Here is a 20,803-nt window from a genome sequence, read left to right on the forward strand (position 1 = left end):
ATGTATTTAACATTTTGCATTTTATTTTGACTAAATAGATTGCTTTAGGGTTTGTCCTTTGGCTAATTCAACTATTATCTTGCTTTGTCTCTGGTTAGTACTCTTAAGTGTATGGACTTTGTCATTTATGTGATTATATGCCTGTCTTTTCATGTCCCCTCCCATGGAAAGGAGAGGAGCAGGCTGTGTTTTGCCATCACCTGTTTTCTGGCTCTTCCAGCCTCAGGCAACAGGCCTAGATGTGGCACCAGATCCAAAGATGAACCTTCTATAGATACCCGCCATGACCTGTGTGGCTTGCTTTGAAAACTCTGAGCAAAACTTGTCCCTAACAGATTGCGGAAACTAAGACCTAGAGTGGCTGTGGGACTGTGGAAGGAAATGTCATGATGCTGGGTGGGGTCGTGGAGAAGCCAGCAGTGGCCGTATGGGCCACGGGTAAGCTCTGGGGTTATAGGAAGGAGAAGCTGAGGCAGCAGAAGAAACCAGTCCACAGAAGGAAATGCAGTACAAAACAAAAACAACTTGAGAAGCAGATATACCAGAAGTGATTCATGCCTCTGGTGGGGAGCTGGCTGTTTGTGACATTTCTCAAGTTTGAATCAATGGGTGTCTTTGCAGTCTTCTTCCTTTCTCTTGATGTGGTTGAGAAACTGGAAGGCCTTGTAATTAAGTTTCAGATGGAAATGTATAAAAGGTATTCAATTGCTTGAATAATTTCATAATTATCCTCTTCAAAGGGAATCCCTGGTGGATTGGCAGTGAAGAATCTGCCTACAATGCAGTAAACTCCCTGCTTTTCAGGAGACAAGGGTTCGATTCCTTGGTTGGGAAGATTCTCTGGAGTAGGACATGGCAACCCACTCCAGTATTCTTGCCTGGGAAATTGCATGGACAGAGGAGCCTGGTGGGCCACAGTCCATTAGGTCGCGAGAGTCTGACACAGCTTAGTGATTAAACCACCACCTCTTCAAAAGGTTATGCTTGTACTTGTTAACAAAATTTGGTGTGTGTGTGTGTGTGTGTAGAATAGTTTAACCCTTCAATGAATATCTCAAATTAAGTTGCATCTTTAAAGGAGCAATGCTCTCTAAATAAGACATAAGACATCCTTCCACAATGGGTCATTAAATTATGTATATAGTAGCACATACACATGAATTCTATTCAGACAGAGTGCTCATCATATGTGGTTGTGGTTTAGTGGCTAAGTCATGTCTGACTCTTGTGACCCCTTGGACTGTAGCCCACCAAGCTCTTCTGTCCGTGGGATTTCCCAGGTAAGGATACTGGCGTGGGTTGCCATTCCCTTCTCCAGGGGATCTTCCTGACTCAGGGATTGAACCCCAATTTTCTGCATTGCAGATGGATTCTTTACCGTTTGAGCCACCAGGGAAGCTCATTCATCACATACTGGTATGGTATGTTTTCATGTATAAAAATATACCATACCAGTATATGATGAACACTCTGAATAGAATTCATATATATATGTGTGTGTGTGTGTGTGTGTGTGTGTGTGTGTATATATATATATACATATATGTATTTGTATATGAATAGTATTCTTATTCCCTGGTGGCTCAGATGGTAAAGCATCTGCCTACAATGCGGGAGACCCAGGTTCGATCCCTGGGTTGGGAAGATCCTCTGGAGAAGGAAATGGCAACCCACTCCAGTACTCTTGCCTGGAAAATTCCATGGACGGAGGAGTGTCGTAGGCTACAGTCCATGGGGTCTCAAAGAGTCGGACACGACTAAGCGACTTCACTTTCACTTTCTCTTTTCAGTATTCTTATTCAGGGTGTTTCTTTTTGGTAGCCAGTTGCCAGCATTATTTAAAGAATCATAAGGTTATCATTGCTGTTAATATCTTTGGTGGAAAAAGGTTGTGCTGTCCTTATTTTCCAAAATGGTTTTCTTGTGGTCTTTTACTGTACATTGTGGGATTTCCTCCTTCACCTTGGACATTGGCACTAACATGGTTTTAGTCAGTGTTATACTTTTTGAGGGAAGTTTAAAGTCAGCCAGCAAGCAGAGTGATTAGTACAGCTGTCCAAAGTTTTCCGTGTTTCTTAGTAGTGGTTAGGGAGAACACGTTGTTACTCTTTGCCTCTTTAAGTAACATTATCCTTGAATTAAATTATTAAATATCCCAAATGTTGCACTCTTATTTTGTATGTTCAGCAGTCGTGGCTTGTCCAAACTAGTTCTTTGGCAGGTTTTTATTTCATTGGAGGCAAATTCCTTCTTGAAAGGAGCTGCCTTTTGTCACTGTAAGTGGTAAAAAAAAAAAAAAAAAAAAAAAGGTTTCATTCCCTCTTTTCCCCCTTGGTGAAATCAGAGTGATCTAGGAGGAGTATATAAGCGTGCCTTTCTTCCTTAGCATTTATTACTTTTAGTACATTTGTCACCCTAGATTATCATTTACTTACTAAAATTTTCTGCTGCTTAATGGTTAAAGTGATGATGATTGGGAATGAAGGAATTTAGCCAGAGGTGAAACCAACTACAGGCAAATATTATGTACAGAGGCTTCTGTGTTTCCTTCTCGGTTTTCTTTCTTGAGTTCACAATGAATTAGTTTTTTGACAGAGGGGGGAAAAAAATCTTCAATTCCCATGTGCCTGTTTACTTTGGAGTTACCAAGAAACCTGAATCCCATGCGAATAAGAAAACTTTAAACTCAGTGAGCTTGGAGTTGTTTTCTTAAATAGAACATCTTCCTGTTATATTTTTCTATGGGATTTTCCAAGACAATGGCCCAAATCCATGTGTAAGTCGCTAGGAGGTGCTGTTTGGGAAGCTCTGTGGTGTGGTCCCTAGGTTGGTAGGTTGGGAGAGCCTAAATTTTTCCTGGTTTCAGCCAGTAGATTGAGAGGGAATATTAATAAAGTTGAGGAAATAGTATATTTCAGTATTTAATTGGAACATGAATGTGTGTTTCTTCTCATTTGTGAGTAGCACTTCACTTTAGCTTCCCTCTCACACATTAAAAAATACAGTGTGTTAACCTCATAATCTATCAACCTGGAGACTTCTTCTGTTACCTTCTGATTTTATGGACATACTAAAGTGAAAAAAGTGAAGTTGCTCAGTCGTGTCTGACTCTTTGTGGCCCCAAGGACTGTAGTCTACCAGGCTCCTCTGTTCATGGGATTTTCCAGGCAGGAGTACTGGAGTGGGTTGCTGTTTCCTTCTCCAGTGGAAATACTACAGGAGAAATAATTTCTGCCTTCAGAGAGCCTTCAAGCAGAAGGGAATGATGTTCCCAAGAAGAGGTTAGAATGAAAGATTAAGTACAGGCTTTATAAAGATGCTCTTGAGAATCCCTTGGAATGCAAGGAGATCCAACCAGTCCATCCTAAAGGAGATCAGTCCTGGGTGTTCATTGGAAGGACTGATGTTGAAGCTGAAACTCCAATACTTTGGCCACCTAATGTGAAGAGCTGACTCATTTGAAAAGACCCTGATGCTGGGAAAGATTGAGGGTAGGAGGAGAAGGGGACAACACAGAATGAGGTGGTTGGATGGCATCACTGGCTCGATGGACATGAGTTTGGGTATGCTCTGGGAGTTGGTGATGGACAGGGAGGCCTGGCATGCTGCAGTTTTTGGGGTCTCCAAGAGTCGGACACGACTGAGTGACTGAACTGAACTGAACTTACAAAGATGCCAAGGAGGCCATTTGTGAGACAGTTTCCACCCTCCCTGTGAGCTCGATACTGTCCAGGTGCAGCACTGTGGGAGAACAGAAGGTTTCCATCTGACCCTTGTCCTCGGAAGGGTCACACTTAAGGAGAAGTGGCACTGGAGTGCAGGCCAGCATGGCGACAGTAATAGAGAAAACAGAAGGAGTGATTTGTTCTACTCAGAAAAGTCAGGGAAGGCTGCCCTCAGGAGAAAGTGTTTGAGTAGGAAAGGTAAAGGGTGTATGTTGATTAAGATTAGGGCAGGCCTTGTGAAGAGTTTCTGAGCAGAGAGCAGGGTTGAGATTAGATTAAGGTGTTTTCTAGACCATTCCACCACCTACATGGTTTAATGGAGGCAAGATGGAAAGGCAGTCCTTGCGGAAAGGACCTCCTGAGTGCCTTTGCAATGGCAAAATAACTGACAGTGGAGAGAGGACTTCCCTGGTGGCCCAGTGGTTAAGAATATGCATGCCAGTACAGGGAACATGGGTTTGATCCCTGGTCCGGGAAGTTCATGTGCTGCGGGACATCTGAGCCCGTGTGCCACAACTCCTGAAGCCTGTGTGCTCTAGAGCTCGTGCTCCACCACCAGAGAAGTCCCTTCAGTAAACCCGAATACTGCGACTAGAGAAAGCCTGAGCAAAGTATCGCGGACCCTACACAGTAGGAAGAGAAGGACAGTGGAGAATGTTTTTCTGTCCTATGACCTAGAGAGCAAATGAGTTAAAAGTGATATATATATATATGTGTGTGTGTGTGTGTGTGTGTGTGTAATGGCACCCCACTCCAGTACTCTTGCCTGGAAAATCCCATGGACAGAGGAGCCTGGTAGGCTGCAGTCCATGGGGTCGCTAGGAGTTGGACACGACTGAGCGACTTCACTTTCACTTTTCACTTTCATGCATTGGAGAAGGTAATGGCAACCCACTCCAGTGTTCTTGCCTGGAGAATCCCAGGGATGGGGGAGCCTGGTGGGCTGCCGTCTATGGGGTCGCACAGAGTCGGACAAAACTGAAGTGACTTAGCATAGCATAGCATATGAATGAAATGGAAGGTTGAGAGGGTGAGTAGAAGGTTTGGAAGTTCAGATTAAATTTAGGAAATCATACTGTTGTATTCATTGTGCATTGAAAGATGATGAGAATTAAAGATGATAGCCAGGATAACCAGACATTTTGTGTTGATTTGTTTTGCAGCTTCTGACTTCTTTGTAAGTGCTGGGTTGAGGGATTTATTATTACTTTTTTCTTCCCTCTCCTTTCCTGGAGGGGAAATGCATTCCCAGGAAGATTAACTTTTAAATGTGCTTTGAAACATGGGTTTTCAACTATTGTAATACCGTCATTGTATTTTGGATGATAACATTTCCAAGTTTGGAATGATGGCTATAAAATAAATAACATTTAACTAACCTCCTATGATAGGCAGTTTTAAAAACTGTATTTTCCAGGAAGACAGTTGAAAGCTTTGGCTTTGCAGTTTACTTCTGGCTGTGTTTTATGGGAATCAAACTAAAACTTGAGACCAGTGATTCCAATTTGGCAAATATTAGAAAATTTGGTTCTGTTTGTTTAAAATGAAAACTTCTCTTAAAGAAATTGTTGGCCATCAACGATTTAGCACATTCTAGTAATAGCATTAAACCGCCATTATGCAGTGATGAACAAGTACAGAGAAGGCTAGGAATATTCGAGATCCAGTATTACATGCAAAATAAATATAGCCAATTCTTTTTTCAGATGAAGAGTTTCTAACTGAATTAAGTGGAATTCATATTCCCTTTCCCATTTCCCCAGACTCTACTATTAACCATTTTAGAGTTGGCAAACTCGTCATCTATAACCATGTGCTTAACCCTCATTGGTATAGGTTTGCCTGAGGACCTTTTAAAACCTGTTGATGGCTAAACTAGAGATTCTGGTTTAATTGCTCTGGAAGTAAAGCTTGAGCATTAGTGTTCCCCCACCTCCCCCAAACTGCCAAAGTGACTTAAATTTGCAGCCAAGGTTGGGAGCCGCTGATGTGGCATGTGGGCAAGCGCAAAGAGAAATTATAAATTTGTTTTGGTCTCTAATGCTGATTAAAAGGAAGGAATTGTATATATTTTGTGTGTTTGTGTCAATTAACAATGGGTTTCACTTTCTGATGAGTTTCATTCTCTTAGGACTAAATGCTCCATGGTATGATTTCCAAGGGAGTATAACTGTGGAACGCTAGTTCTATATTATGTTAATAAATATTGTACTTTTAAACGTTCCATGTTTAGGTAAGTTTGAGGAATGCTGTTATGTACAATTAAAACAGGTTCTTTCCTGCAGAACTGCCTGCAGCCACTAATGTGTTAGTTATTTCTAATTTGTGAATTTGTTAGAGGAATATATATTATGCAACATTTCATAATATTTTTTTGGGGTGAAAAGATTGTTTAATTTTATAGACTATCAGTGAATCATTTAGAAATTCATTTTTCCCCACCAACCAAGATTTGTGTTAGGGCTGGATGTAATGCAGTCTTACAAAGGAGGCTTTCTTTCTTTTTTTTTTAAACTTTTTATTTTATGTTGGAGTATAGTGGCTCAGACAGTAAAGAATCTGCCTGCAGTGCAGGAGACCCGGGTTCTAACCCTGGGTCAGAAAGATGTCCTGGAGGAGGGCATGGCAACCCACTTCACTATTCTTGCCTGGAGAATTCCATGGATACAGGACTTGTTGCGCTACAGTCCATGGGGTTGCAGAGTTGGACACGACTGAGCGACTAACAGTTTCCCTTTCACATAGCTGATTAACAATACTGTGATAGTTTCAGGTGAGTGTCAACAAAGGAGGCTTTCTTAAAAAATATATGTCCTCAGTGGGCTTTATGATAAGGGTGAGAGTGTAAATCATTTCAAAGTACATGATTTTTGCCTAGAACACAACCATTACCCTTTGATAAATGTGCTCAGTTTCTTTAACATCTCTCCACTGCCTCCCAGAAAAAGCTAAATGTCTACCCTTTGGCATTGGATGTTCATTACAGTCTGGTTCCTTCCTGCTTATCCTTATCCCTTCTTCCCTTCCTGATTTATGCCATGCCCTCATTCTGAATCAACCAGTGGATCAAACAAATGAGAGATGTCAATATTGTAAAGAACTAAACTAGGAGCCATGAGATCTGAGTTCAAGTCACAAACCATGAAATCTTAGGCAAGTCATTTGGTTGTTGAGACTCACTGCTCTTACTTAAAAAAATGGGGTCTGTTCATCATAGAATTAGTGTTAAAAGTCAGTTGAAACTGAGCAGTTCCAAATCGGTTGAAATTGAAAAGCTTTGAGAAAATGTGAGACGGAATGGGATTCTTCTGAGATCCTCCTGTATGGGTGCTTGAGATTGAGGGAAGCCTGCAGAGCTTTATTGTTTCAGGATGGGACCACATGTCTTTACTTCTTTATATTCTGGCTGCTCCATGTGCCTCGCAGGTTCCCCGATCAGAGATCAAACCAAGGCCCACAGCAGTGAAAGCGTGCAGTCCTAACCACTGGACCGCCAGGGGGTTCCCAGGATAGAGTCCCCATATCTTTAATTGCTTGAGAACAAAAGCCACATACACGTCTATAATATTTGTGGTAACTTTTTTCAGTTTAGTATTAGTAGTAGTAACTTTTATTTGGGAATACCGCTTTCTGGATTCTTATGTGGAGAAAAGATTCCATTTGTTTATTTTTTATTGAAATATATTAATTTTTTTTTTTTTTTTGGTATTTGACAGTAAGAATATTTTCTTCCTCAGTGGCTTTTCCCCCCTTTTTGTTTCCTTGAGGTGGTGTCGGTGGTGCCAAGTTTTCATGCAGTGGGATAGTTTTCACTGTTATTACTAGAAATCCTCATGCCGCATTGTTTCAGGGTGGAGAATTGTCAGGGAACGATGGGCTGTGGCTGGGGGAGGTTTGCTACCAATAAAGAATCATCAGGGCCCACCAGAGTCTCATTTTGGATGCAAAAATCTTTCTGTTCTGCTTGGCAGAAGAAGATAAAAAGAAAATCTAGACAACTCTTTGATTCAGGAGCTGCCAGTTCTCTCTGGGCGCACGGAATGTTTCGTGTCTCAGCCACAAGAATTTGCCATTTTGGTTCACGTGTGCGTTGTCTTCCCTCCTCACGCCTGCTCTGCTTTCAGCTTGTGGCTTCGTGGCTCTTGGCTCTGACCCATCAGAGTCCTTTGAAGACCACTCACAAACCACTTGTTCTGCAGCCAGTTGGCCTGTTAGTAGGGGGTATGAGCCACGCATCATGATGGTTTTGAAAGCTTTTATTGAACACTGGCTGTGGGGCACTCTCAGGCCTCTGCAAGAACGTGACAAGACGGGAGAGTCTGTTGGTTGCTGATTATGAGTGGAGGTATTTATTTGGGCATCAGTATAGGTTTGGATAGGGGCTTCTCAGTGGGTAAAGAATCTGCCTGCAATGCAGGAGACATAAGTTCGATCCTTGGGTGAGGGAAGATCCCCTGGAGGAGGGCATGGCAACCTGCTCCAGTGTCCTTGCCTGGAGAATCCCATGGACAGAGGAGCCTGGCGGGCTCTAGTCCATGTGACCGCAGAGTTGGACACGACTGAGCGATGGAGCACCACCACCGCATAGGTTTGGATGTTGTAACTGGCAGTTAAGTTGGTACAGGCATGATGGACCAGTACTGTGGGGATCCACTTAAATGGGACCTGTAAGGTGAAGAAGACCAGGAATGTTGGACAGATATGAGACAGGAAGATACAGGGATGGATATGAAATGGGAATGAAGAGTCTTGCTAGCATCTAGTGGTATGGAGGAGAACAGGAAAGAATTAAGGATGACTTCAACATTTCTCATATGAAAAGAACATAGTATCATCTAGCAGGAGAGTTGTTTAGGAGAAATGCGTTGAAGCCAAGTTGGAGATGTTTGATAGCGTGTAGCTGAGAAATCAGGGCTGGAAATAGTGACTTATTTGGAATCACTTGCATTGTTCCAGTAATGGTGAGGTGGTTCCTGTAAAATTGCCTATAAACTGAGAATTTTCTTATCCAACTTCTTAACATTATGGAAAATAATCATTACATTTTATGGTAAGTAATGATGGAATTTTTAAAAAGGAGATTAAAAAAAAATGACTAGAAGATATCCAGTAGGAAATGTGGGGCATATGTGTATTCTTTTTTTTTGGGGCCGTGCCCTACACGGTTTGTGCAATCTTAGTTCCCTGACCAGGAATGGAACCTACACCCCCTGCAGTGGAAGCATGGATTTTTAACCACTGGACCACCAGTGAAGTCTCTGTGTGTATTCTTTTTGAAATGTGGGTCTGAATTTGGAATAACTCAAGCTTCAGTAAAAGCTTCATTTTCTTTGGCTCTTGCTTTCTTTGCTGTCATCTTGTCTCAGGCTCCTCTCCCCTGACTCTCCTGCACTCACTTCTGAGATGCAGGCCAGTGTCTCACGGCCACATATGCACAGGTGGTCACACAGGGTTCAGAGACCTGAAAGTTCCTTCCTCCAGAGGGCCACGCGTGTCACACCAGCCTCCCCAGTGGTTTTGCGGCACAATCATAATGAGAAAGGAGTGTACCAGTTTATTAATAGCTGGTTATTGGGAAAAGAGCATTGAATGAAAAGAAAGAAGAGGGAGCTAATCCCAGTGTTGAATCTCTTTTCTAAGTCTCTGGTTCCTTATTCATTAAGGGAGGGCAGAACCATCTGGTCTAAAGCTGTGATTCTCTGCTTTTTAGTATACAGAAATAAGATCCATATCCATACTATAAGTGTTCCCAATAAATCAGGAGAGTGTCCAAGTAGCAGCTCATAGAGTATATTTATTCTTCTTCATGGGAGATTTATGCAACACTCTTACATTTGCCAAGGCTTTTATTTTCCTAAACTCCCCAGTAAGATAGGGCAGCAGGAAGGTCTTCAACTGTTAAAGAAGTTTGATAAGCAAGCTCATCACCGAAATTCATCCGGGGTCATCTTCTTGGAAACCATGTGATGATAAATGGGGCATACACAAAAAAGATTTATGATTTGCCCTGAGCCTCATGACCAGCTCTTGTTAACTGTTAATTTTGGACAGAAATGGTAACTTCTCATTAATCATAAGGAAATATTATTTTGTACTCCCCTTTCTGGTGGAGGCAATATATAATAAGCTAAGCAATTTAAGTGTGTCAGAACTGATTGGGTGAGAAAAAGAATTGAATCCACAGGATTATTTTTGTGGCAGGTTCACATCATATGCCCTACCTTTGTTTAGTGACAACATTCCTTGCAGATTTTGTTCACTATTTGGGTACTGAAAGGTTTTGCTTTTGTAGAAAGAAGCAAGTTATGGTAGAGCACTTATATCAAAATGTTTACCTGTAAACTGGTAGGGGCTGTCATTAATAACTAGTTTTTATTCATACTGAACAATGCTGAATTGTGGCTTCTTTACATGTGACATTTTAAAAGATTTTTAAATTTTTTAATAAAATTTACTTATTTTTAATTGGAGAATAATTGCTTAAAATTTTGTGTTGGCTTCTGCTATATGAATCAGCCATAGGTGAATCAGCCATAGGTATACATATGTGCATAGGTATACATAGGTATACATAGGTATTCATTAAAAAAGCAAGAGAGTTCCAGAAAAACATCTACTTCTGCTTTATTGACTATGCCAAAGCCTTTGACTGTGTGGATCACAACAAACTGTGGAAAATTCTTCAAGAGATGGGAATACCAGACCACCTGACCTGCCTCTTGAGAAACCTATATGCAGGTCAGGAAGCAACAGTTAGAATTGGACACGGAACAACAGACTGGTTCCAAATCAGGAAAGGAGTACATCAAGGCTGTATACTGTCATCCTGATTATTTTAACTTATATGCAGAGTACATCATGAGAAACGCTGGGCTGGATGAAACACAAGCTGGAATCAAGATTGCTGGGAGAAATGTCAATAACCTCAGATATGCAGATGACACCACCCTTCTGGCAGAAAGTGAAGAAAATCTAAAGAGCCTCTTGATGAAAATGAAAGAGGAGAGTGAAAAAGTTGGCTTAAAACTCAACATTCAGAAAACTAAGATCGTGGCATTTGGTCCCATCACTTCATGGCAAATAGATGGGGAAACAATGGAAACAGTGACAGATTTTATTTTGGGGGGCTCCAAAATCACTGCAGATGGTGACTTCAGCCATGAAATTAAAAGATGCTTGCTCCTTGGAAGAAAAGTTATGACCAACCTAGACAGCATATTAAAAAGCAGAGACGTTACTTTGCTGACAAATGTCCGTCTAGTCAAAGCTGTGGTTTTTCCAGTAGTCATGTATGGGTGTAAGAGTTGGACTATAAAGAAAGCTGAGCACTGATTCTTTTGAACTGTGGTGTTGGGGAAGACTCTTGAGAGTCCCTTGGACAGGAAGGAGATCCAACCAATCCATCATAAAGGAAATCAGTCCTGAATATTCATTGGAAGGACTGATGCTGAAGCTGAAACTCCAATACTCTGGCCACCTGATGTGAAGAACTAACTCATTTGTCAAGACCCTAATGCTAGGAAAGGTTGAAGGCGGGAGGAGAAGGGAACGACAGAGGATGAGATGGTTGGATGGCATCACCAACTCAATGGACATGAGTTTGAGCAAGCTCCGGGAGTTGGTGCTGGACAGGGAGGCCTGGCATGCTGCAGTCCATGGGGTTGCAAAGAATTGGACACGACTAAGTGACTGAACTGAACTGATACATATGTGCCCTCCGTCTTGAACCTCCCTTCCACCCCACTCCGTCCCTCTAGGTTGTCTCAGATCTCCTGATTTGAGCTCCCTGCATCATAAATAGCGAATTTCCACTGGCTACCTAATTTTGTATGTGGTAATGTAATATGTTTCAGTGCTACTCTCTCAATTTGTCCCACTCTTTCCTTTCCCCACTGTGTGGGGAAAAAGATTTTTAGATTAAAAAAATTTTTTTTAATCTTTTGGCTGTACTGCATGGCATGTGTAATCTTAGTTCCCTGATGAGGGATTGAACCTGTGCCCCCTGTGTTGGTAGCATGGAGTCTTAACCACTGGACCACCAGGGAAGTCCCAACATGTGAAATTTTAAGGTGTTTTAAGTCATTATATTCTAAAGAACTTTCAGACTGCCTTTCTTTCCTTCTTGTGAGTTTTTAATTCCAGAGCCCCCAAAATTTTACATATGCATCATTTGCCTAAATCTTAAAATGGTTGTTGCAGCCATGGAATTAAGTTATTCAATACGTATTTGTTGGTCGAGTGAATGAAATGATTTACTCATTAAAAAATTTGAGAGACTTTTTAATGTGTGCCAGGTGCTGTGTTGGGCATACAGTGGTGAGCAATTTAGATGTAAGTTCTGTCGTTTTGGAGCAAATGGAAATTTTACTGAAGGATATAGAAAGAATACAAGAATATAAGCAAATAAAATAATGATTGATTATAATCCATTTTGAAAGAAACATCCAGTGTATGGAAATGGGGAAAGACTTACTAAATGGATGAACACGTCAAGTTGAAAACTCAGTTTTTCTGAACAAAGTAATTTCAGGAGACAGCTAAATTTTAATCATTTGTTTGGAATAGACAAAAGCTTTTTAAAGGATTTGCTTCAGCTTTCAAAAGCAATTCTTTACCCTCCCACTTAGACTAGCACGTCTAAGAAATCTTACCCATGAAGGATATAATTGTCTTTTCTGTATTTGTCTTTATTGGAATTCTTTTACAGTTCTTCCAAAACAGTACTACATTCCTTAGAGTTAAGCCTCAGCAGGAATAACGAAGCATCTCATTTGATGTGTTTCCATTACCTGTGATGTCAAGACAATTGGTAAATAATTTCTTTTTATAGGGCAACCAAAGGGAGGGAGGGAGGGGAGCAAAGACTGATTTAACCCCAGCTAAACATTTGGATCCTCAGGAAATGATTTAGGGATGCTTTATCATGTGATGGCTGCTATTCATTATCTACTCTGTGTTGGATAAGACTTGGGGTTTTGTTTGCCTTTCAAATCAGGGCAACACTCAGATTGTGGTTTTGCTGTCGTGCCCTTTCTTCATGTCGGAATTTTTCTAGGGCTTGTTGCAAATTCAGAGGCAAGATATTTGCTTTCCTTAGGTTCGGGGATGATTTGGCGCCATCTAGGTTGATTTTGTTGTTGGGTTTTTTTTCCGCTTTCCCTGCAAGAATAGTTTCAAGCCGTGACGGCAGATGGAAGGAAATGTTCTAGTGGTGTCTTCGTGCCGGGAGCTAGTCAACTATCGATTAGTCTTAGATGAATCGTTTATAACTTTAAGTTCTAATAATACAGTAGAGCTTATCACCTGTGTTTTAGGAAGCCATTAGTTTCTCTACTTTCTAAGGAAGGATGAGTTGGCTACGTGGTTACTAATATGGTTAGATGGAGAAAACCCCACGTGAGGGATTCTTTGTTTTTTTGTTATTGTGGTAAAATACACATATCATAACATTTATCCTTTTAACCATGTTTACGTATACAGTTCACTGGCATTAAGTACATTCACGTTTTTGTACTACTTAAATTCTTGCTGTAAAAATAGCAACTCATCTGAATTGTATTTTAACATTAAGATAGCCACTTGTTTATAGGGAAAAAAATTCATACTGAATCACAGAAACAAGATATTTTGCTAGAAAGATAAAATTTGAGATTGTAATAGCTTTGCTGCATATTGACCTGGAGTAGCCAGGACTCTCAGAGGTCAGCTTTGCACATTTCAGTGAACAGTGTCCAGCCCAGATGCTGGGAAAGATTGAAAGCAAAAGGAGAAAGGGGTGGCAGAGCATGAAATGGTTAGATAGCATCACTGACTCAGGGGATATGAATCTGAGTAAATTTCGGGAGATAGTGAAGGACAAGGAACCTGGTGTACTGTAGTCCTTGGGGTTGCAAAGAGTTGGATATCACTTAGTGACTGAACAACAACAGGTCTCTGCATTTTCTGAAGGGAACTCTGCACTTCAGGGGTGAGCGAAAATGCACAGCAGCTGCTGATCCCGGCTTCTTACTCCATGTTGTGAAAGATGCTTGTGGAAAAGAACACACATGTAGAGCTCATTTCATCTTCCCTGAAATGTTTATTAAGTCCATGTGTGTGTCATGTTCCAGGATGGAGAATAGTGACTCTGGAAGGGCAGCGGAGTAGGTCAGAGAGAGGAGTTCTAGGCTGGTGTCATATCTGGAACTTTGTGGAACTTTTTCTATAATGAGTTTCTGGTGACTTGAGAATATCTGCCAAACCTTGCCCTCAAATCTGGCCCGTGCAATCACCATTCCTGTTTTACTGGTCCACCTGTTGTCTTCTCTGCAGCCAGTGGTCTTGCAGGAAAAGTGTGGTTGACTGCACAACCCATCATTTAGTTGGACAAATTGGCAAAAACACCTGTGCTCCTGAAAATATGAAACTTCCGTTTGTGTCATTCTTAGACCTATGAAGTGCCTATGAAGTGATATTGACTCATGGGGTTGTCAACCAGTCTCTCTTAGACACCACTGAACAAAATTTTGTGTTGTCTGGCTTTCTCAACTAACCCATGACTTAAAGGAAAGCTGAGTTGAATTTCTCAGCTTAGAAACTGGAGAGTTGGAATCACGGTGGTTGGTTGGTCTGTCTTCTGAAGGCTCTGTGATGGTGCCAGTCTTGGATCCAGACCTGAGCCTTCGTGGGAGGGGTAATATTCTCACTTACACGAAAACCTTGTGCATCCAAAAACATTTGGCTGCGTCTAGCGATTAAAGTGCCCTCCTTTGATGACAGAGCTCTTTGCTGTCTTCTTCCTTTGCATCTAATTTTGTCAAGCTTCCCAGATATTTCTTGAAGCAGTTTCCTCCCTAGTCATCTGTCACCATCTGTCCGTCAGAGAAACCTTTCCATTACCTCCAGACCTGAACTTGGCTTGCCCGGGCCGAACACAGCATTCTTCTGTTTTCAGTGCGAGTTCTGAATGGCAGAGTGGTCAAGCTTTAAGATATAGTATGTTATCTCTTGTTCCAAAAAATGGCTTTGGAGTGGCTTTTAGTAACCTACATGTATTAACAGAGACTAAAAAATAAATGCAAGAGGAAATTGGTATGAAGGGAAAATAGGAATTTGAAAATGATCTGTAGTGAGGAGCATTAAGGTTTGTATACCACACATACGTCGGAATTGGAGCTTCCCCAGTTGCCAGAGCTGAAAAGCCGGCCAGTTATAAGAAGCACAAGGTTCAGAAGGTTAAAACTGTATCAGTGGCTCAGGAAAACCACAGGTTTTTTAAAACCAATATTTATTTGTTTAGGCTGGGCCAGCTCTTAGTTGTAGCACGTGGGATCTAGTTCCCTGACAGGGAATCAACCCCTTGCACTGAGAGCATGGAGTCTTACCCACTGAACTACCAGGGAAGTCCCACACATCACATGGCTGTAGAAGCCTCAACCTCAGAAGATCTTTTGTGAATTTGCTAAAGGGGACAATGCAGTATGAGGCCAGTAGACTGTGTTGTCAGCAGGAACCACCCCTAGCTTCTGTGTGATTGTTTCCAGTTACCTCTCGGTATAGAAAAATAGTTGCTTTTGTGCTACTGTGAGTTAAAGCAGTTCTACAAGAATTAGGGATTTAAAATATCTAGGATGACCTATACAATTGTGAGACAGTCCTCTATGAATATTCTTTTTGCCCAGCTGAGTCAGATAAGGTGGTGATCGAGCTTTTGTTATTACTCATTCAGGTTTTTTTTTTTTTTTTTTTTTTAATATATTTATTTGGCTCCACCAGGTCTTAGTTGTGGCAGGCAGGATCTTTAGTGGCAGCATGCGGGATCTGGTTCCCTGACCAAGGAGGGATGGAACCCCGGCCCGCTGCATTGGGAGTGCCGAGTCTTAGCCACTGGACCACCAGGGAAGTCTCTACTTATGCATTTTTATCATTACAAATAATTCTAGCAATAGCACCATTTCCTAACATGTGGCTACTCTTTGCACAGTCCCCATAACGTGTCAGACATTAAGGCACTAGCTGCCGAAGACATCTCGTAATCCTTGGAGAAACCCTGCAGGAGCTTGATTTTGACTTGAGGGAAAGGAAATTGGCTCAGAGAATTTGACTGACTTGGCCCGTGCGCCTTGTACGGATTCCACTACCCGAGACCAAGAAGTTGAGGAGAGAGGGCAGTTGAGCTCTTTTAAGCCAAATCTTAAAAACAGTCCGGGGAGCAGCCTTTTCTTCTCATTAGCCCATGTGTGGAGATAGCCCCCCGGCTACCCACTTCTCCCCTCTGCCCCCGCCTCCGTGCCTGGGTGCCCCTGGTTTCTGGGGGCCCCCTGTGTGTCGCATGCCTGATTTGTGGCATTCCACAGCTGGCTCCCTTTGAGACTGAATCGTGCCTCCAGAGCGAATGAGAGTGATTGGAAAAGCTAGATAAGAACAAGTGTTTTCTTGCTTTGATTTTTAAAAATGCTCTTAAGCTTTGAAAATATAATTAAATTTAAGTTGGCTAATGTCAGGAAGGGCAGTCTTACAAGAAGGGGAGGAAAAAACCTTCCATGTAAAGATGCTTGAGATTTGATAATATTTCTACCATGTCCTTGTGATTAAAAATTTAAGTGAAAAAAATGTATAGGTTCTCTCCTTCCATCATTCTGACAGTATATTATATGTTGAAAAGTACCCTTAACATTTGCTTGTATATATTTTAAGCCAGAGGCAAAGTCACTTTTGAATGTCAATTTTTAATGACAGTGTTCACTGAATAGTATTACGCCCACAGTCTAAACGGTCAAATGTGTGTTGAAACAAAGCATTTGCTTTATATGGACAGAAAGGGACCACCTCCAACAACCCCCCCAATATAACCACAATTTGTGGTACCTTAGGTCAACATGGAGAAGCTGATGATAAGTTTTAAAGAGGGAGAAGGTATGCAATTAGAACCGCATTGGCATTTTGGCAGGTATTTATTTTTCCAGGGTGAACGTGCTTTCAGAAGTTGCCAGTAGTTGCTAGGCAGACTTCAACAAACACAAAGGACATTACCCAAGCGTCCAACCGGACTGGTTTCTCAATTTAAGTTTTGTGATCCTGGCTCAAAATGTAGTAAACTCTGTTACCAGTTGAATTTGGAACACACAATTTTGCCAGCAGTTGCTTTGGCATTTGAGTCAGTAGTGAAGTGAATTTTCTCCCCAGGAGGCCAGGTGACTGACTTGAAGCAAAGCCAGGCAGTCCAAGAGTGTGGGCCAGGTCATTTGAACGGCCTCAGAGGTGAAGAGAAGCTATATAAAGAAAAGAACTCCATCTTGCCAGGAGCAGCCGCCTTTTCCTTTGGTGCTTGCCTTTCTGATGACTAGATTTTCCTGCTGGAGATATGCTTGCTTTAAAAAAAAAAAAACTTTCTCTTTCTTCCAGCAAATGAACAAAATTTTCAAATACCTAGGTACACTCAGTTCTTTACTTAAGTGGCTTTTCTAGATGAATTTGGAGCAATGCCAGTGAAACTGGAGAACTACATGTTTTTCGGACTAGTGATCAGATGTGTAAAGCTTTTGAAAAATAATTTCTGAACCATAGGTTTGTCCATTTACTCTTTTTATTTTGCACTGACTCTTTGGGCCGACAGCAGTACTGTGTGGGCCAACAATGGTACTGTGCTATTTACTGTGAGCTGGAAAATGCAGACCAGTTATGAAAGCTAAATATTTAAAAGAAAACACCTTTTAAATGTGTGAGTCATGCTGGGGGCAAGATGCTGATAAATATAACTGTCCTTTCCACTTTCCCAAACAGACTCAACATGCACATTTGAGAAATTAATAAGAGTGTGAAATATGAAATTTATCTGTAAAAGAAATGAATATGAATAACCCATTATTTAACCGGGTTAAAATTCTCCATAATACATTAACAGAATTAGCTGTCCCATGCTTCCTGGTGAGGTATATGCCTATCATATATCCTTCCAAAAGACTAAGGATCTTGCAGGCTGCCTGCTTCATGTGTTTGGATATCATCACGTAGATATGAGTACTATAAAGATGGACATCCCTCTGCATATAAACTCTCATTGCTAATAACCCCTTTTATTTAGTCTCCTTTGTCTAGAACATTTTGATTGAGACTCGCATGATGCCTGTGTGCCTCATGCATAGAACCTCTTAGGAAATTCACGGTAGAAATAATGGTAGCTGACACTTGTATTTTAGGATGTAGAAGACGCTTCTTTGAAAAATGCAACAGGTAGTGTTGCCTTTGGGAGATACAGGATCTCTCTTGCTCCTGAATTTACTTTTAAAATTTATTTTATTTTATTTTTTTACTAACTACTGCCTGTTTTAGGTAGTTTACATGTTAATTTTAAATGCAACAGAAAATATTCCTTTTCATAAGTTTATGTTTGGAAAAATAGCCTTTTCTTTTTCTTTTATTCAACAAAAAAGCTTTGTACTCATTGAAAAAAAGATGCAGAGAATTACAGAGCAGAAACTAAAGAAAAGCCAGATTCCTCCCTAAAGATACTATATACATTTTAGAAATATCTCTCGTTATGTTCCTGTCATAGATAAGCCTCTAACTATATACATATAATTATTTATTTAAGTCTATATAACTGTGTTATTTAAATATGTTTTATTTAACATTTATTTAATGTCATTTACTCTACCAACTAGTCTGTATTCTTTTTCTTCTAGTCATCACCTTTTCTTGTTCATAAATATCGATTTACAACATTCTCTTTGATCATGGACTCACTTAATAATTTTCTCATTAGAATATGAAAGTGTTCTGTTCAGTTAGAAAATTAGCATTAAATACTGAATGTTTGTCTGTAGTAACCATTGAAAGAGAGGATGCCAAATATCTGCCATAAGGAGTTTAGTTTATAAAATACAGGAATGTCAAAATCTCTTTGATGCTTTAGAGAATCAGAACTCCTTGGTCTTTAGCTTAGTTCAGAAATTTGAAGGAACTCACAGATAATTCATGAGTGTAGGAAGTATTTGAATACCATAAAGCACTATCAGTACTCCAGAGGGATGCATCCTGGTGGTTGTAGTTTCAAAGACGGAAGAAGTGCTTTTCCCCAAGGTGATTTTCCACCCTCCTGAAAACCATCACCCTCACCACAATCTGTGTCTTTTGGCTTGTCAGCACTTTGGAAACTTAAGACTTTTCCAGGTCACAAAACCCTCTTTGGCTATACACAGATCCTTTTTTGATTTACTGATAGGGTATTAAGGACTATCCTTCACCATTACAAGAATGTGTGCTTGAGGGATTTGGGGAGTGCTTTCTAAAAGTGTGTGTGTGTAATCATGGGAGAGAAGCACAGCTCTGCAAACATGAAACTGATAAAGTTTTCTCCGGCTCCCTTTGGTGCTTCACTTTGACCAGAACTACAGACAAAAGTTGACAAACTTTGCCTTGATTGACTGATTTTGTAAGCGTTGTTAACTGTTCAGAGCACACACTGCATTCAGCAGTGTATTTTCCAGAAATCACAACATTCCCCTCACCCTGCCAGCTTTAGGGCACGTTGAGTTCTTTTCAACTTGTGTCTAGTGTCTTCATGCCTTATTTTAATTTGAAAAAGTTTTCAGAAATAAACATGACATGGTGAACTCCATTAAAGAACAATGACTTTGCTTATTCAGCAGGCTGCGAGACTGTCTTAGAGGGCAGGGTCAGCTCTTTTGACTGAGAACCTCTGCAGTAGAACATGGGGAAAGTCATCTGCTGGAGACTTGTGTGGTACTTGGAGGTTTTAGATGCTCGCAGTATATTAAAATATTCCAGCAATTGTGGTGTGTGAGCTGTTGGTCTCAGATGCATCACAGTGCACATGGAGTCAGTGTCCTGATATTGTCCTGATGCTTCTACATTTTCTTCTACTCACCCACTTTAAATGCCATTTCTTTTTGCCCTTGGTCAGAGAAGCCTTTGAATCCAAGCCATTAAAGGTATTTATCATACACAGAATTTTATTCTGTGGTGTGTACAACACTCTTGTGTGCTAACCACTCTTGCTGTGACTCAGTTTATTACTGTAGTGATGTCCTAGGATTTTAAAGGCTATGGTATAGAAAGAACAATGCCATGTCTAGTGTCATTCTCTAAATCAGTTATCTCTGTCTCACAACAGCACATGTGCACACAGACACGCACACACACACACACACACCCCCACACCCCATCCTGTATCTTTAGCGGCCAGAGCACTGAGGTACAGGACAGCTCGGTGTTGTTGGAAATCCTTCCTATTGTCTGAGTGTAAAGCTACTTAGTATTTCTGCCTTTTGCTCTACTGTAGACAACTTTCCATCTGTTGGCTTCTCTCTCTCCTTTTTGAGTTTCTTTCTTTATTGCTAGTTCCACTACATAAGATTTGAGTAGGATCTTTTCCTGTTATCCCCCAGTTGGCAACCAGGACTCAGAGTGGAGGGCTGTGTGGTCCTGGCATTCTGAAAAGAGTGTCAGAACTGCCAACACTTGAGTCTGTATACTTCTTCGCATTTATTAAGAGTTGGCAGAATCATACCAACGGCCACCACGACAAGCCACCCCTCTTCCCTGCAAACGCCCTTCCCAATAAGAATATTGAAGTGGGAAGAAAGAGGTGGTGAATCTCTGGGGACATTTGACTGGTGGGAAATGGCAGTGGTCCCCATAAAAAGTGAGAAGATGTCTTGTGAAAAGAAAGGATCTTTCCAAGGAAATCTCTCATCAACACTGGGCATGTTTGCAGGAGGAGGAAGACCAGTGTTGTTTCCTGGTGTCGTAACTGTATGAGCAGCAGACTTGCTGACGTGCTCCTGTGCCTGTGTGAGGTTTGAAAAGAGCACTGGGGAGAAACTCTCCCGTAGTTCAGTGTGGGTCACGTGGATACCACCGAAGGTAGCTGGTCTGGAGAGCTGTCTCGTTGGTCACCCACCCGTGAAGCCTGACTGTTGGGTGAAGAGAGCCCAGCACCTAGAGACCGTTGGATATTCTTCTGCTGTCATGGAAGGGGACGTGGGAGGGTGTTGGTTTTCTCATGTCAGGGAAGTGGAGCCCTCATGGAAGCCTCAGGAAATTGGACAGACTCCCCACAAGAGAGCCACACCTGC

At 41.3% G+C, this 20,803-nt stretch overlaps 1 protein-coding gene and 1 non-coding gene across 10 annotated transcripts in view; both read left to right on the top strand.

Moving 5' to 3' along the window:
- Positions 1–20,803, top strand: part of BICC1 (BicC family RNA binding protein 1) — a 352,390-nt gene that overhangs the window by 123,028 nt on the left and 208,559 nt on the right. The window lies entirely within an intron of this gene.
- TRNAC-ACA (transfer RNA cysteine (anticodon ACA)) lies at positions 1,573–1,644 on the top strand. Its single transcript has one exon. It is a non-coding gene; the product is annotated as a tRNA-Cys (tRNA).

The sequence above is a fragment of the Bubalus kerabau genome, chromosome 1 (genome assembly GCF_029407905.1).
Source record: "Bubalus kerabau isolate K-KA32 ecotype Philippines breed swamp buffalo chromosome 1, PCC_UOA_SB_1v2, whole genome shotgun sequence".
Lineage (NCBI taxonomy): Eukaryota > Metazoa > Chordata > Mammalia > Artiodactyla > Bovidae > Bubalus > Bubalus kerabau.